We start from the raw sequence: 5,402 nt of genomic DNA, 5'->3' as shown, positions 1-5,402 counted from the left end.
ACCATTTGCAACAGCATGGATGGAACTGGAGCAAATTATGCTAAGTGAAATAAGTCAGTGAGAGAAAAATACCACATGATATCACTCATTTATGGGTAATAAAGACCAGTATAAACTGATGAACAAAAATAGATACAGAGGCAGAGCAACATCGAACAGTCCTTCAAACTGCAGCGGGAAGGCCGGGGAGGGTTGGCAGGGGGAAGGGCGGTAAGAGATCAACCGAAGGGCTTGTGTGCATGCATATGAGCATAACCAACCAATGGACAAAGACACTGGGGCATAAGGGAGGCTGGGGGAAGGTTAAGGAGGAAAAAAGGAAACAAATGTACTACTCTTTGTAATATTTTAAGCAATTTACAAAAAGAACTGAAGAAAATAAAAACAGTGCTGTATGAAAAAAAAAAAGAATGTCATTTTTGTTTTAGGCACAACTTCAGAGGTGTCGAAAGAAAAATATTCCCGACACAGGCCTGCCTCTCTCCGCGGATGTGGCTGCATGGTGCAGTCTGAGACCGGCCCGAGCCCTTGACCTTTTCAATAGATGAAGAAAATATTTTTTTCCCCCTTGACCTTCCCCAGCCTCCCCTAACCCCTTACCTCCTTTGGAACCCCATTAAGAAAACCGTCTTTTCGTGAGCGAGTCTTAAACTCCGTTGGAACGCTAAAGGCGGTGTCTTCCGGGAGCCCTCGCCCGGTGACCTCAGAGTACACTTCCGGTGACGCTAACGTGACCTGTAGCCCCGCCCTCTCCCATATCTCTTTCCGGTGGCAGAGTCTGGACCAGACATGCAGAAATGGCACCTCCCAAGGGGAAGGAAAAGAAAGAACAGGTCATCAGCCTCGGACCTCAGGTGGCTGAAGGAGAAAATGTATTTGGTGTCTGCCACATCTTTGCATCCTTCAATGACACTTTCGTACATGTCACTGATGTTTCTGGCAAGGATACCATCTGCCGTGTGACTGGTGGGATGAAGGTGAAGGCTGACTGAGATGAGTCCTCTCCATATGCGGCCATGCTGGCTGCCCAGGATGTGGCCCAGAGGTGCAAGGAGCTGGGCATCATTGCTCTTCACATCAAACTCCAGGCCACAGGAGGAAATAGGACCAAGACCCCTGGACCAGGGGCCCAGTCAGCTCTAAGAGCCCTTGCCCGCTCGGGAATGAAGATCGGACGGATTGAGGATGTCACTCCCATCCCCCCCGACAGCACCCGCAGAAAGGGGGGTTGCTGTGGTTGCCGTCTGTGAAGAGGACTCCTCAAATTACTTTCTGTTAATAAATTGCCTTTGTGTCCGAAAAAAAAAAAGAGAAAAAGAATCCCAAAGTTGGAAATAAGGAAAAAAAGGACACCATGTCACATTGGGAGGTATTAAAAAGGCCACCAAGGATCATAAAATTATCCAAGGAAAAGTACCTTTTTTATTGTTTTATTGCTTAAAGTATTACAAAGGGTATTACATATGTGTCCCACCCCCCCTCCCGCCCTTGACAATCCCCTGGCCTCCCCTACCCCCAGAAAAGTAACTTTTGACACATTGTTTACTATTGACAAAGTCTGGACTCTGTGAGGTTACCTGTTGATTTGTAGATTTGTGTCTGGTAGAAAAGACAAACCCAAGGATTATGGTTTCACTGCCCTGTGGAACATTAACCAGTTGTGAACTTAACCTAGCAATTTTGTACATTTTCTTTTACCAATTTCTGCCAACTTTACCATTCTGCTATCTCCCCAATCAATGAATTGAGTATCAGTTGATGTGTGTTCATGTTTTTTATATTTGTTTGAGTCATCTTGTAACTATTTTAAAATTACTTTTTGACAGTGGAATGTAATCTCTTGTTTGCTGAGTAAAATTTCTCATAACTTTTAAAAAAATAGTTAATCTGCATTATTAACAGGTTGATAGTTAATCTGCATTATTAACCGATTAATAGTTAATCCACATCATTAACTGGTTGATAATTAATCCACTTTATTAGTGGTAATAATGTGGATTTTGTAATAAAAGAAAACATGATTTCAAGAGAAACATTAAAAGTAATGTCCATCGCTAGCTATACATTTCACCCATCTTTCAGGTAATTTGTGGATACCGTCCCAAAAGAACTTTTCTTGTTTTGAGGCAAACCATTCAGTGACCCAATTTTCCACTTCGTATGTTTTGAAGTGCTGCTCAGAAAGTGTGTGTGCCATCGATCAGAACAAGTGGTAATCTGAAGGAGCAATACAAGAAAATAACATACATATCAAATCGCATATATATCAACATAGTAACTCCATCTATTGAAAAAAATCTGCATTATTAACCAGTACATCTAGTAAATTTCTGATTAGTCTGCTCCCAAAATGGAAATGGCCTTTCAACATAATAATAAATGTTTATTGTAAGAAATTTAGGCATTAACCTAGTATAGAAAGAAGATACAGAGTTTCAGTTTGCAACATGAAAAATGTTCTGGATAGATGGTAGTGATAGTTGGGTAGCAATGCAAATGTACTTAATGACAATCAACTCTACACTTAAAAAGGGGGGATATATGGTGATGGAAGGAGACTTGACTTGGACTAGTGAACATACAATACAATATACAGATGATGTATTATAGAATTGTACCCATGAAACCTATATAATTTTATTAACTAACTAGAGGCATGCATGGGGGGGGGGGTGTCCCTCAGCCCGGCCTGCACCCTCTCCAATCTGGGACCCCTCAGGGGATGTCTGACTGCCTCTCAGAATCCAATCACTGGTTACTAACCACTTGCCTGCCTGCCTGCCTGATAGCCCCTAACCCCTCTGTCTGCCTGCCTGATCACCCCTAACTGCTCCCCTCCTGGCCTGATCGCTTTTAACTGCCTCTGCCCCACCCAGCACCTGGGACCCAGGATTCCCTCCCTCTGACTGGCCGCAGGCACCTAGGTCCTGGGCTGGCTTCGCCCAGGCCAGCCACAGCCAAAGTGGACCGTGGGCTGGCAGCTTCTCCCTCTCCCAGGCCACAACCTCAGGCACTGGTGCCTGGGACTGTGGGGCATGCAGCTTGTCCCTCTCCCAGGCCAGGCCACAGGCACAGGTGCAGCTACTGGCACCAGCAACCACGGGGCAGGCGGCTTGTCCCTCTCCTGGGCCACAGGTGCAGGCACAGCCACTGGCACCCGGGACCATGGGGCAGGCAGTTTGTCCCCCTCCCGGGCCACAGCCTGGCTCGTCCCCATTCCTCTCTCACTAGCTCATTTGTGCCTGGCTGGTCCCCATTCCTCTCTTCCCAGTGTTGAGTGTCTGACCAGTTACAGCGTGCCTGGTGTGAGGGCGTGATGACCATTTGCATATTAGCTCTTTATTATATAGGATGTCACCTCAATAAATTCAAATAAAAAACTCTACATTTAAAAATGGATTAAGTGGTAAATTTTATGCTATGTATAGTTTATGCACAATTTTTAAAATAAACAATTTTCAAAACAAAAAGAAGAAAGGTGATATTATGCTCTATTCCCACTGCTTAAGTTAGCATATAGAATCCATTATTAATATATTCATTCAACAGATATTTATTGAATGACTGCTATATGCCAAGCACATGTCTAGTGCTAAGAATACATTTGTGAACAAAACAACATCCTTCTCCTTGTGGAGATTACTTCTAATGGGGGAGAAAGAAAATAAACAAATGAACAGGGAAGGGTGTACATGGGCAAGCAAAAGTAGGTTTACAGTTGTGAGTATGCAAAACAGAATTTGTTCTTTATATTATTATTTATCAATTATTATATTATTTATTTGTATTATTTCCATATAAACCACTGTAAACCTACTTCCTCCAACTCTGTATTATGTCAGATGATGACTAATCAGATAGAGAAAAATAAGGCAGAGAAGAGAGATTATGAGTGATAGGGGAGATTGTAATTTTATACAAGGAAGGCCTCACTGATAGTGACATATGAGCAGAGACCAGGCAGAAATAAGGGAGTGAGTCATGCATATATCCAAAAGAAAAGTGTCCTAGGCAGGGGGAATAATCAGGCTAAAGTTCCAAGGCAGAAATAGGTTTGGCATGTGCAAGGAACCACAAAAAAAAAAAAAAGCGTTGCTGAAATGTAATAAATCAGGGAAGTGGAGTAAGAAAAAAGGTCAGCCAGACCAGTGTTGCTCAGAGGTTGGTTCGCAACCTTTGAACCAGGAGATCATAGTTCAATTCCAGGTCAGGGCACATGCAGGGGTTGTGGGCTCCATCCCCAGTAGCGGGTGTGCACAAGGCAGCCAATCAATGATTCTCTGTCATCATTGATGTTTCCATCTCTCTCTCCCTCTCCCTTCCTCTCTGTAATCAATAAAAATATATTTTTTTAAAAAGAAAGAAGATCAGAGAGGTAAAGAGGAGCACAGATCAAGTAGGTCTCTAAAGGCCATAGAAAGGACTTTGGACTTTACTCTGAATAAGGATGGAAATTATTGGAGAGTTTTAGTTTTAAGCAGAGGAGGGACCTGATGTGACTTCAGTTTAAAATAATCACTTTGGCTGCTGTATTGAGATTAAACTGAAAGAGGGCAAGGCAGGAAGCAGGGAGAAAAATTAGCAGGCTATTGCAATAATACAGGTGGAAAATTATGATGGCAGTGAAGATGGTGAGAAGTGCTCAGTCTCTGTACATATGTGGAAGTAGAGACAATAGCATTTGCTGAGGGACTGAATATGAGCAGGGGTAGATCTGGACTTTGTGTGGCCTGAAACTTATACAACTTGGGATGTTCTCTGTTAAGAGAAAGGACACAGCCCAGTCTGAGTGGTTCAGTGGTTGAGCGTCAACCTATGAACCAGGAGATCGTGGCTCAATTCCAGTTCAGGGTACATGCCTAGGTTTGGAGCTCAGTCCCCAGTAGGAGGCATGCAGGAGGCAGCTGATCAATGATTTTCTCTCGTCATTGATGTTTCTCTCTCCCTCTTCTTCTCTGAAATCAATAAAAATATCTTTTTTTTAAAAAGGGATACAAAATTAGATGCAAATGTGAAAATTTAAAATGAGAAAAGAAATCACAATATAGCTTTTAAATATTTATTTTTCAAATACAGTTTACATTCACTATTATTTTGTATTAGTTTCAGGTTTAGACAATCATATACTTTACAAAGTGTTTCCCCTGATATTTTCTGTACCCATCTGACACCATACATAGTTATTACAATATTATTGATTATATTTATTTTTTAAACTCTCCACATTTTAAATATATATATATTTTAAATATATTTTATTGATTTCTTACAGAGAGGAAGGGAGAGTGATAGAGAGTTAGAAACATCGATGAGAGAGAAACACCGATCAGCTGCCTCCTGCACACCCCCTAGTGGGGATGTGCCTGCAACCAAGGTACATGCCCTTGACTGGAATCGAACCT

At 42.2% G+C, this 5,402-nt stretch overlaps 1 pseudogene; it reads left to right on the top strand.

The window, feature by feature from the left end:
• Nucleotides 1–782: 782 nt before the first annotated feature.
• Nucleotides 783–1,298, top strand: LOC102756573 (annotated as a pseudogene).
• Nucleotides 1,299–5,402: the final 4,104 nt, after the last annotated feature.

The sequence above is a fragment of the Myotis davidii genome, unplaced genomic scaffold, assembly GCF_000327345.1.
Source record: "Myotis davidii unplaced genomic scaffold, ASM32734v1 scaffold498, whole genome shotgun sequence".
Classification (NCBI taxonomy): domain Eukaryota; kingdom Metazoa; phylum Chordata; class Mammalia; order Chiroptera; family Vespertilionidae; genus Myotis; species Myotis davidii.
This window is presented reverse-complemented; position numbering and strand designations above follow the sequence as displayed.